The sequence below is a fragment of the Hibiscus syriacus genome, unplaced genomic scaffold, assembly GCF_006381635.1.
Source record: "Hibiscus syriacus cultivar Baekdansim isolate YM2019G1 unplaced genomic scaffold, ASM638163v2 tig00116939_pilon, whole genome shotgun sequence".
Lineage (NCBI taxonomy): Eukaryota > Viridiplantae > Streptophyta > Magnoliopsida > Malvales > Malvaceae > Hibiscus > Hibiscus syriacus.
The window spans coordinates 694,765-708,025 of record NW_024063477.1 but is presented as its reverse complement, the minus strand read 5'-3'; the positions used below and the strand labels follow the sequence as shown (position 1 = coordinate 708,025).

The window sequence follows — 13,261 nt, the reverse complement described above, 5'->3', positions numbered from 1 at the left end:
AAGAAGTATCGATATTGATTCAATCAACATCGGAACCTAATGAAGTGGTATCAATACCATGGTGAGGGTATCGATATCGGGTAAATCGAACCTAATTTTGGTATCGATACCATAGAGGGTATCGATACCATAGTGTAGTGGTATCGATACTTATGGTATATGGGTATCGATATTGGGTCACATCGAATCTAATTTTGGTATTGATACTGGTAGGGGGTATCGATACCATAGTAGGGTAGTATCGATACCATAGTGGGGGTATCGATACTGAAGGGCCATAAATTGTAATTTGTGTTGATATTGTTGTAGAAAAGTTAATAATCAGAATTTTGATTAATGTTTAAGCTATAATTGTTAGGAAACACACTAACAATTGATATTACTCATGTATTTAATGAATGTGGGATAGATCGAAATCAAGCTCCCGAGTCGAGTAAGACGAAAGGCAAGGGCCAAGTTCCGCAGTAATTATCTTTACTTTTGGACTTTGAGCAAGAAAAGCCATGTGAGTACATTTATTGTATGTAATTTAGATGAATATGATTAGAAATTATCCAGAATTTAATATTTATATGTTAAATGTATATTTTATCGAAATTATTATGTGTTATGGAATATATGAAATAGATGTTGTGAATGAAGTTTTAGAGTATGAACTACTCTAAAACGAATGTAAAAGAATAATGCATATGGGTGCATTATGGGCATGAAAGGATGCCAGAGTTGAAATGCATATGGGTGCATTATCAACAGAAAAGTATACTAGAGTTAAAATGCATATGGGTGCATTATCAACAGAAAAGTATGCTAGAATTAAAATTTATATGTGTACATTATCAACATAAAAATATACAATGGTTGAGATGTATATGGGTACATTATCAACATAAAAGTATACCATAGATGAAATACATATAAGTGCATTATCAACAGAAAAGATGCTAGAGTTTAAAATGCATAATGATGTATTATAAACATAAATGGAGGTTACAAACGAAAAGAAAGAATAATGGAAAATGGTTTTGATAAATGGGAAATAAAATATGTTTGAAGACAAAAGGTTATTTATTATATCATGACTCACTAAGATATACTTATCATGTGTATTTCCACGTGTAGTAACAACAGATAATCATCAAGTAAAGAGTGAAGTTGTAGCAGTAGACATCATCTACTAAGGTTGACTCCCCAGTAACATTAGGACTTTAATAACCATTTTGGAACTTGTTTGGCATGTAATCAAATATAACAAAAAATTTGTATTATGTTTTAATGAATCTGTATTTATGATGTTAATTATGTGGAATTATGTTTACAATAAAATTTTAAAGGATTTTCACAACGAGGATATCGTATTTTCAATAATGTGACATTGGTATTCGTATACATAACTGTATATAGAATATGGGTGTTACACATAAAATAAGTAAATCATCCGCAAAACACAAATAGGTCAGGAAAATTGTCTTACACTTAGGGTGAAACCTAAAAATCTCATTAGGAACAATAGCATCAAGCTTAGAAAAGAGCACATCCATCACCATCACAAAAATATGCGGTGATAAAGGATCACCCTATCCCACCCCCTTCCACCCATGAAATACCTCACCAAGCTGCCAATAAAAGAAATAAAAAATCTAGAAGTTGTGATGCAAGCCCTAATCCACCCTCTGAAAATATGACAACATCATAACTTTCAGAACATTTAACAAAAAATCTCAATTAATCAATCAAATATCTTATAGAGATCAATCTTAATCTAGGAGTCAGAGAATTCCTAGAATAACATTTGATCGTCTCTTGAGCAAGCAAAGTATTATCCATTATGCTCATTCTCTTGATGAAAACAGATTGACAATAAAAGAATAATTGATTAGTCTACAAACCAAAATCCATGTGATTGTCTAGTAAATCACATAATAAAATAAAATAAAAATTATACATTTTATTAACCTCTCATTTAAATCAATAAAATATTTTATGTACCATTTAAATTATTATTTATTACTATTTTTAGTGGCCAAGTTTTTTTTTCTTTTACTTCTTTATTTCTAGTTAATTATAGTTAAGATTTTGACAAACCTTAATTTTCTCTCTAAATTCATTATTTTTCTAAGTGTTGGCTAAAGTGATAACCTAGTATCGTAGCCTCAATGTTTCTTTCTTCTTTGTTTTCATTTCATTTTATTTTCTTTTGATTTAGATTTAGATTTAAATAAAAAAAATTTCATTTCAATAATTTTCGTATATTCTTTAAGTGTTTATTTTTTTGTCTTTATAGCACAATTGCTTGTCTATTTATATGGTATAATTATGTCTATTGTTATGATAGTTTAGTGTTACATGTTACATTCATCATGATATATCTCCTGATCGAGAAAGGTCGACAATATCATATAACTGGATCTCATTTTATGATAGCTTGTTGATAGATTCAGAACAATTCGTAGAGCAATATGTCATACTATTCATCTTAATTTTCACGTCTACATCAAATCGCGTTTAAGTTTAAATGAAAGATGAAAAGATTATTGATAATTAAATGAATGTTTTGAATTCTTTTAAGTCATTTAAGTATCCTTCTTGGATTTTATTGCCTTTGTCATAACTTACATTTAATGAAAATTTAGTTTTTTTAAATGTATAATATCATAAAATTTTGCTAACGTTTGATTAGATAGTAATTTTTAGTTTCAACGTTTCATTTTGAAGAAGAAAAATCTCTCTATGAATCAAAATGGTTAGTACCAAAATATTTTAAAACAAATTAAATACTAAAGTGGCTATTTAGCCAAACATGAAATACTTTTTACTCTAAAATAAAATGGTAGAACTATTTTTGACATTATACCTACAAAAACATTATTCTACCTTTGTTGGATTTACTTTATCCGATTCTATACTTTCTTCTCTAAAAGAAAATGATATATTTTAGTGTCTCTCGTCTAAATATCATACACGAATACGTCGATAATATAAATATTTTATTTTTAATTTACATCTTCTAATAATCTCAAATTATTATAATTTTGTTTTTGTTTCTACAGCAAGTATGCATTGGTCTATCTAAAAAACTATTTTATGTAATAAATTAAACTCAATCTAAAAGATTATTTTATAATATTTAGTTAATTAATCAATTAAATAATACAGAAAGTAGGGTTTTAGGCTTCACTCACTGCAAACTGAAGTCTTAAAAATCTTGTTGGTTCTTATTCTTCTTCCTTCATTGCCTTTTATTTCACCATAGGTAAAAGGTTATTCCTTTTGCCTCTTTATATTGCCTATTTGTTTGATTCCTTTACTTTATCGTCCCTATACAACATTTTTTTTGTTCTTTATTGTCTGGGTTTTTTTTGCAGCTAATTGAAAAATGGCTGGGGTAAGAGAGATGACAGCGACAGAGTTCTTGCGAGAAAGTTTTTGTTTTTGTTTTTGTTCTAGTATCTGTTTGGTTTCCGAGAAAGTGTGCGGAAATGACATTCCACCAATGGGTTTTCCTTGTTTTTTTATTTCAACTTGGGAGGGTTGTAATTTGTTCCTTTGATTTGTTGCGGAAGACGACTATCAAATAGAGCAAAATCGCAACTGATAATTTGAGAAAATAAAAAAAATGAAGATAAAGAGAACACAAATTTTACGTGAAAACCCCTAAATAATATAGGGTAAAAACCACAGGCAATGGTAGAAGAATTTCTCTATGAGAAAATAGGAATTACAACCTCTTTCGATCTACCAAGGAGAAAACAATGATAATTCTCTCTTGATAAAAATGTGAAAACAACTCTCAAGAAACTCTCTAAATTCTCTAGTATTGGGAGAAAGCTAGAATGATTTGGGATGATTTTGAAGCTAAATGAGCTAGGGTATTTATAGTTGAAGCTTAAGGACTAATTTGTAAATACCCTAAATTATAATGACTAAAATTAAGATTTAACCATTGTCCAAATTCAAAAATTGTGTACTGCCTTTTTGACAATTGTATTCAGTAGATTAATATTTTTTTTCTTTTCAACATTTGCATGCTACTTTCGGTGCATGCCAAATATTCAACAATCTCCCACTTGAAGATTTCATTGGAACAATCATATCTTCATACCATTCTTTCTACCTTGTATCATCATGTTGCTTACGTCTCTGATAGGCTACAAGAGGATCGACACCAAGTAAATTTATTAACATTGATCGCCTTCGTCATGAAATCTGCTATGTTGTATTTGGTATGGATCTTCAACATATCTATTGTCTCTTCTTCCACCTTTTCATGAATGAAATGGTACTGAACTTGTATGTGCTTTGTCCTTGAATGAAATATTGTATTCATTGCTAGATGCAAGGCGATTTGACTGTCACAAAACAGAGAGACATACTCTTGATTGTGCTCAAGCTCCTCCAATACCATCTTCAACCAAATTGCTTCTTTACTGGCTTGTGTAGCTGCTACATATTTTGCCTCTGTTGTGGATGTAGCCACAACTGACTGCAATTTTGAAACCCAGCTTACAGCTCCACCATCAACTTTGAACACATATCCTATAGTAGGTTTGCTTTTATCCAAATCCCCTGTATAGTCAGAATCAACATACCCATTGATAAGTAAATATTATCCTCCATAACATAATGCAATATTTGAGGTCCCTTTTATATATCTCATGATCCTCTTTACTATATTCCAATGCTCTTTTCCTGGATTCGCCATGTATCAACTAACCACTCACACTGCTTGTGCAATGTCTGGTCTTGTGCATATCATAGCGAACATTAAACTTCCCACTGTCGATGCATACGGCACTCGAGACATCTCCATCCTCTCTTCTTCACTGTTAGGACTCATACTGGAGGATAATTTGAAGTTAATAGGAAGAGGGGTAGAAATTGGCTTACAATCTTGCATGTTGAATCGTGACAAGATATTCTTCAAGTAATTCTTTTGTGAAAGCCAAATCTTGCTATTACTTTTGTCTCGATGAATTTGCATCCCTAGAATATTGTTTGCTGATCCCAAGTCCTTCATTTCAAATTCCCTAGCCAGTTGTGCCTTCAATTCTTCAATATAATCTTTGTTGGGTCCTACAACCAACATGTCATCCACATACAACAGCAATATAACAAAATCTTTATCACCAAACCTCTTGAAATAAGCACAAGGGTCTGCATTAAGTTTATTGTATCCAAGGCACATAATGAATGAATCAAATCTCTTATACCAACACCTCGGCTCTTGCTTTAGACCGTACAGAGATTTGTTCAACCTGCAAACTAATTTCTTCTTTTCGTCTTCTTCAAAACCTTCAGGCTGGAGCATGTAAATCTCTTCTTCAAGATTTCCATGAAGAAAAGTTGTTTTAACGTCTAGCTGCTCTAGATGTAAGTTTAATGTAGCACACATTGCCAAAACTACTCGAACTGTTGTTAATCGAACCACAGGAGAAAATATTTCATTGAAATTAATACCTTCGTTTTGAGTATATCCTTTGACCACCAGTCTTGCACGATACCTCTCAACTTGATCGTCACCATTTCGCTTGATTTTGAAGACCCATTTGTTACCAATTGGCTTCTAGTGGCACAAGGTCTCATGTATTATTTTTATGAAGGGCTTCAATTTATTCTTGCATTGCCATCATCCACAGTGAAGCATCTGAGCTGTTTATTGCCTCCTGGTATGTTGATAGCTCACCATCCTCTGTTAAAAGGCAATATGTAATATTACCTTCTAATCTGAGTGTCAATTGGGACGTCTTCTCACACGATATGATTGACGAGTTGTTGGAGTTTCAGAACTCTCTAGTTCTTGTTCATCATGTGTTGGTTCTGTTTCAGAATAATCTTCTTGTTCAAACTCCTTTTCTATATGTATCTGTGTAGTCTCTGACTTTTCAACGCTACAATCTTCTTCTTTTCTTTGTAGCTTATCTTCTACAAAGATACCATCCCTGCTAATGATCACTTTGCGGGCAGTGGGATCCCACAAGCGATACCCCTTTACACCATTAGCATACCCAAAGAATTTGCATTTCCTGGAATTTGGATCTAGCTTTGAAATTTCTTAGGAGTTGTACATCACGTACACAATACTTCCAAATACATAGAGGTTTGAATAATCAGCTGGTTTACCAATCCACATCTCTATTGGTGTCTTAAGCTCTATTGCAATTGATGGAGCTCGATTCACCAAATAACAGGTGGTATTGACTGCTTCTGCCCAAAATGATTTTTCTAGGCCTGCAGCTCTCAGCATTGCTCTTGTTCTTTCAAACAAGGTTCTATTCATCCACTCTGCCACTCCATTTTGTTTAGGAGTGTTCACCATTGTGAACTGTCTTTTGATGTCTTATTTCCTACAAAAGTCATCAAATTCTTCGCTTATGTATTCTCCTCAGTTATCTATTCTGAAACACTTTATCTTGTTTCCAAAATCAAGTTCCACCCACGTTTTGATGTTTCTGAAAGTTTTTAATACATCTGACTTCTTCTTAATATGGTACACCCAACATCTCCTGGAGTAGTCATCAATAAATGAGGCAAAGTATTTTGCTCCGCCTAGGGATGTAACTGGTGCTTGCCATACGTCAAAGTGAACCAATTCTAGAACACTTTTGCCTCTAGAATTTGATGTGTTGAATTTCAACCGGTGCTGCTTACTTGTTATGCAATGCTCACATAAAGTAAGTGATATCTTTGTTAAGCCTGGAAGTAGCTTTTTCTCCACAAGGACTTTCATTAGATGTGTCCAAGTTTCTGATGCCATAGCATTGCAGAATATGAACTACATGAGGCAACAAAGGCTTCTGCTTCTAGCAAAGTCTCTCCGTTCAACATGTACAAGTTTACTGTTATCTTCATCACCACAAGCGCTCCACGGAACACCTTCATGATTCATTTCTGTGTTTCAATCTTACTTGCATTATTATCAACAATCCGTAGGATAATAAATTTTTCTTCAGGCCATTCACGTGCCGCACATCTCGAACAACTTTAATTATTCTATCATACATCTTCAATTTGATGGTTCCACGCCAACAATCTTTTAGGCATGATTATTGCAACTATACACAGATCCTCCTGAGACAGGTTCATAATGATGGAATCATTCTCTTCTTGAGGTCATGTGATATGTTACTCCCGAATCAATGAGTCATATATATGCATATCTCTTTCTACCTTCAACGGTGGTTAACGCTTCACAACATAAAACATCTCCATCATCTGAAGTGTTTGCGCTATTGCCTTGTGGATTTGAGTTTTTATTTAGACTTCAACAATCCTTCTTCAAGTGACCATTCTTTCCACAATTGTAGCACTTTAATTTCTTCTTGCTCCTCGACTTCGATCTACCATTTTTATGACTGCTGCTTTGGCCACGTTCTGTTGATCTCCATCTCATCGTTGTCAACGCTTCTGCTTATTGCAGATTTACTTGTATGTCTTCCTTGTTCTTGCACCGATTTTCTTCTTGTAGAAAAGTAGTTGCAACGTAATCGAAGACTAGACTGGTGACATTATTGTTTTGTCAAGTTGATGATGATTTGATCATACGAATCTGGTAGACTTTGAAGTAGAAGTTCAGCACGTTCTTGTTCTTCTATTGTACATCTTAAGGATGTAAGCTGAGAAAATAGCGTGTTCAGTGTGTTTAAGTGCTCCGTCACTGAAGTAGATTTTGGCATCCGGAGAGTGTACAATTTCTTCTTAAGGAAATTTTTTTTGTGCAACGATGTAGCCTCGTATAATTTGGCGAGATGATCTCATATCTCCTTAACTGTCTTCTTCTCCTCGATGCTTGACAATACTTCATCTGCTAATGCTAGATGAAAGTTTTCCATAGCATTCCCGTCCATTTCGATCCATTTGTTATCATCTGTGAAATTCACCAGCCTTTTACTAATAGCTGCTAGACAACCGTCTTTCCTCATGATGGCCTTCATCTTCAATTTCCACAATGAAAAATTTATCCCATTGAACTTTTCAATATCAAATTTCGTTGTCATAGCTTCTATTTCGGATAACTCCCACTATTTCACTATCGTGAATAGTTTTTTTGGAACCTTTTAAGAATGGGTAGTACCTTCTTACTTTCTTATCTTGGAGGATCCACCTTTTGGTGGCAACCATAAAGACAATAAGTAGATATTAAACACTCTAATCTGGCTCTGATGCCAATTGTTACGGAAGACGGCTATCGGATAGAGCAAAATCGCAACTGATGATTTGAGAAAATAAAAAATGAAGATAAAGAGAACACAAATTTTATGTGGAAAACCCCTAAATAATATAGGGTAAAAACCACGGGCAACGGTAGAAGAATTTCTCTATGAGAAAATAGGAATTACAACCTCTCTCGATCTACCAAGGAGAAAATAATGATAATTCTCTCTTGATAAAAAGGAGAAAACAACTCTTAAGAAACTCTCTAAATTCTCTAGTATTGAGAGAAAACTAGAATGATTTGGAATGGTTTTGAAGCTAAATGAGCTAGGGTATTTATAGTTGAAGCTTAAGGACTATTTGTAAATACCCTAAATTACAATGACTAAAATTAAGATTTAACTATTGTCCAAATTCAACAATTGTGTACTGCCTTTTTAACAATTGTATTCAGTGGATTAATAATTTTTTTCTTTTCAACATTTGCATGCTACTTTCGGTGCATGCCAAATATTCAACATGATTTTGAGTTCTTTATTCTCTTATGCAAACTGATTTAGTTTCTTAGCTTTCTTCTTCATTCTTTTGGTGCATTATGTTTTCTTTCAGGGTACAACAAGACAGGCTCTGTTTTTGCAGAGAAATACTTTGATCAAGCGAAGTAATTTGTTATGTAATCCGAAGTTTATTTATTTGGGGTGCTCTTCTCATTCAAAGGTTAAAGCAATGGCTTTTGAAAATGTTCGTACTAGTTTGGTTGATGTACAAAATGGGTTGATTGGAAAGCCTTCCCAAGAGGTCATACATTTCTACCGTGTTCTCTGATTCAATAAAGTGCAAATGATGAGCTTCGCAAATCGGTTTAGACCAAAGTTTCCAATCAGATTGTTGGGTTGAAAACTGAGCAGTGTTTTAATATAGGGATTGCTTCGAAGATTTCGACAGAGAAGCTCTCAACGCTTAAATGGATTCTTGGGGAAACACACGAGCCCGAGAATTTAGAAACCGAGAGTTTTCTTACTGAGAAGAGACAAGAAGGATTGAATGCAGTGATTGTTGAAGTTGGACCTAGGCTGCCTTTTACAATAGCATGGTCCTAGAATGTTGTTTTGATTTGTCAGTCATGTGGCTTGACTGAGGTGACTCGAATGGAGAGGTCGAGAATATACTTACTATATAGTAAGGGAGCGTTTCTGGAAAATCAGATTAACGAGTTTGCTGCGATGGTTCATGATTGGATGACTAAGTGTGTTTATAAACAGAGGCTCACATCATTTGAAACCAGTGTGGTTCGTGAGGAGGTTCATTTTGTGCCCCTCATGGAGAGGGGAAGGAAATCATTGGAGGAAATGAATCAGGAAATGGGTTTAGCATTTGATGAACAAGACTTGCAGTATTATACCAAGTTGTTCATGGAATACATTAAGTGGAATCCAACAAATGTAGAGTTATTCGATATTGCCCAATCTAACAGTGAGCACAGCAAGCATTGGTTTTTCACAGGGAAGATTGTTATAGATGGACAACCTATGGACATGACCCCCAAACAGTTTTAAGGATAATTCAAGTGCAATAAAGGGGTTTCTTGCTTATCAATTACGACCAGTTCAGTCTGGAATGGCATGCCCACTCAATGAAACAACCCGTGAAATTGATGTCTTGTTTACAGCTGAAACACATAACTTCCCATGTGCAGTGGCACCCTACCCTGGTGCGGAGACAGGTGCAGGTGATTGCATTAGGGATACACATGCCACTGGAACTGGGTCATTTGTTATTGCAGCCACAACTGGTTACACAATTGGGAATCTTAATATAGAGGGATCATATTCCCCCTACGAGGACCCATCTTTCACATATCCTTCAAATTTGGCTTCTCCTTTGGAAATTCTAATTGAGGCTAGCAATGGTGCATCCGATTATGGTAACAAATTTGGTGAGCCGTTGATTCAGGTTTTACCATAACATTTGGAATAAGACTCCCTAGTAGTGAATGGCACGAATGGTTGAAACTTATCATGTTCAGTGGAGGGATTGGACATATTGATCACACTCATATATCGAAAGGAGATCCTGAGATTGGAATGATAGTTGTAAAGATTGGTGGGTCTGCATATCAAATTGGAATGGGTGGTGGAGTTGCCTCTAGTATGGTTAGTGGTCAGAATGATGCAGAACTTGATTTTAATGATGTACAGTGTGGAGATGCCGAAATGGCAAAAAATTATATCGTGTAGTTCGTGTCTGCATCGAGATGGGGGAGGATAACCCAATTATTAGCATTCATGATCAGGGAGCTGGAGGGAATTGCAACGTTGTGAAGGAAATCATATATCCGAAGGGGGCTGAAATTGACATTAGGGCGATTGTTGTTGATGATCACACTATGTCAGTCTTGGAGATATGGGGTGTTGAGTATGAAGAACATGATGCAATATTAGTGAAGCCCGAAAGCTGCCACCTTTTGGAATCAATAAGTGCAAGGAAAAGACTCTTAATGGCCATTATTGGTGAGGGACATGTTGTTTTAGTTGATAGCTTGGCTATTGAGAAAAGCCATGCTAATGGACTCCATCTTCTTCCCTAGCTGTTGTTCTTGAGCTCGAAAAAGTGCTTGGTGACATACCTCAAAAATCATTTGAATTCAAACGAGTGACTTATGTACAAGAGCCACTTGATGTTGCTCCCGGAACCACAGTTATGGATTCATTGAAGAGGCTATTAATACTTTCGTCTCTATGTTCCAAACGGTTCTTGACAATAAAGGTTGATAGATGCATAACAGGTATTGTAGCACAACAACAAACTATCGGTCCCTTACAGTTACCTCTTGTTGACGTTGCATTTATTGCTCAAAGTTATGTCAACTTAAATGGGGTGCTTGTGCCATCGGTGAATAACCTATCAAGGGGGTGCTTGATCCAAAAGCGATGGCTAGACTGGCTGTTGGAGAAGCCCTCACAAATCTTGTTTGGGCTAATGTTACTTTTTTGTCTGATGTTAAAACAAGTGGAAATTGGATGTATGCTGCCAAGCTCGAGGGGGAAGGAGCAGCCATGTATGATGCTGCTATTGCTCTTTCAAATGCAATGATTGAACTTAGTATTGCTATTGATGGCGGGAATGACAGTATTTCAAAGGATTCCTATGCAGATGGTGAGGTTGTTAAGCCTCCAGGAAATCTTGTAATTAGTGCCTATGTCACTTGTCCCGACATAACAAAAATAGTTACATCAGATTTGAAGCTAGGAGATGATGGTATTTTGCTTCATATTGATTTGACAAAGGGAAAGCAGCGATTGGGTGGATTCGCTTTGGCTCAGGTTTTTTATCAAATTGGGGATGATTACCCTGATCTTGATGACGTTTCTTATCTTAAAAAGAGTTTTTGAGGGGGTGCATGACCTTCTTGGAGATGAACTTATTTCTGCAGGTCATGATATCAGCGACAGCGGGTTACTAGTTTGTGCTTTGGAGATGGCATTTATTGGAAATTGTGGAATTGTGTTGGACTTGGCTTCTCAAGGGAATAGTATTTTCCTAACAGTTTTCACCGAAGAGCTTGGTCTCGTTCTCGAGGTAAGCAAGAATGACATAGATAGCGTAATGGAGAAGCTCAGCAGTATGGATGTTACTGCTAAGATAATCGGACAAGTAACTGCCTCACCCATTATAAAGTTAAAGGTTGATGGAGTGACTGATTTAAATGAAAAAACTTCTATTCTTAGAGATATGTGAGAGGATATGAGTTTCCAGTTTGAAAAGTTGTAAAGACTTACTTTTTGTGTGGAATCGGAGAAAGAATGTTTGAAATTCCGGCATGAGTCGTCTTGGTCATTGTCTTTCATACCATCCATTACAGATGATAAATACATGACTGGAACTTCAAAACCGAAAGTAGCTATCATCCGTGAGGAAGGGAGCAATGGAGACCGAGAAATGTCAGCAGCCTTTTATGTTGCTGGTTTTGAGCCTTGGGATGTTGCAATGTCAGACCTACTTAAAGGAGTTATTTCTTTAAATAAATTCCGTGGAATTGCATTTGTTGGAGGTTTTAGTTATGCCAACGTGCTTGATTCTGCCGAGGGTTGGGTTGCATCTATTCGATTCAATCAGCCTCTTCTCAGTTAGTTTCAAGAGTTCTACAAGCGCCCTGATATGTTCAATCTCGGTGTTTGCAATGGATGTCAGTTGATGGTTCTGTTAGGATGGGTCCCAGGGCCACAAGTTGGGGGTGTTCTCGGTGCTAGTGGAGACCCATCACAGCCTAGGTTTATACACAATGAGTCCGACCGATTCAAATGTTGCTTCACAAGCGTGAGTATAAAGGACTCACCAACCATGATGTTTAAAGGAATGGAAGGAATTACATTAGGTTTATGGGTTGCACATGGTGAGGAAATAGCATATTTTCCCGATGATGCCATTTTGGATCATGTAATGCATTCAGATTTAGCTCCATTGCGATATTGCGATGACGAGAATCCAACAGAGGACCCTTTCAATTTGAATGGCTCTCCACTAGGAGTCGCTATGATTTATTCTCCAGACGGTCGATATCTTGCCATGATGCCTCATCCGGAGCGGTGTTTCCTGATGTGGCAGTTCCCTTGGTATCTGAAGGACTGGAACGTGGAGAAGAAGGCCATAGTCCAAGGTTAAGAATGTTCCAAAATGCCAGAGAGTGGTGCTCATGATATTGGTTAGACTTAGAAAAAATGAAGAAATAATATGTTTCTTCTTTCTTGAATGAGTACAAGGCTTCCTTTTATACAAAGGGAAATTACAAAAAAAAAAAAAAAAGAAACTAATTAGAGCCAATATTTGACAGCTTCTACTTTCCTACTTTGTCTTGATTTACAGCTTTTACTTTTTATATTTACATAGAAAACAAATCCTATAATATCTCACTGATTATGATTAAATCAAGGCTTTCAATGACCGAATTTCCAACACTCTCCCACAAGCTGGTTTAAAGATATCTTCCATAGCCAGCTTGCTAGTCAGCTTACCAAATTGCTTCGTGTGTAGTCCCTTCATTAGTACATCAGCTAATTGTTCATCAGTTGGAAGATATGTCATGCATATTATTCCCGCATTGACCTTCTCCTTG

At 35.7% G+C, this 13,261-nt stretch overlaps 1 pseudogene; it reads left to right on the top strand.

Annotated features, from left to right (window-relative positions):
* The first annotated feature begins 3,151 nt into the window (after positions 1–3,151).
* LOC120188128 lies at positions 3,152–12,845 on the top strand (annotated as a pseudogene).
* The last annotated feature ends 416 nt before the right edge of the window (positions 12,846–13,261 follow it).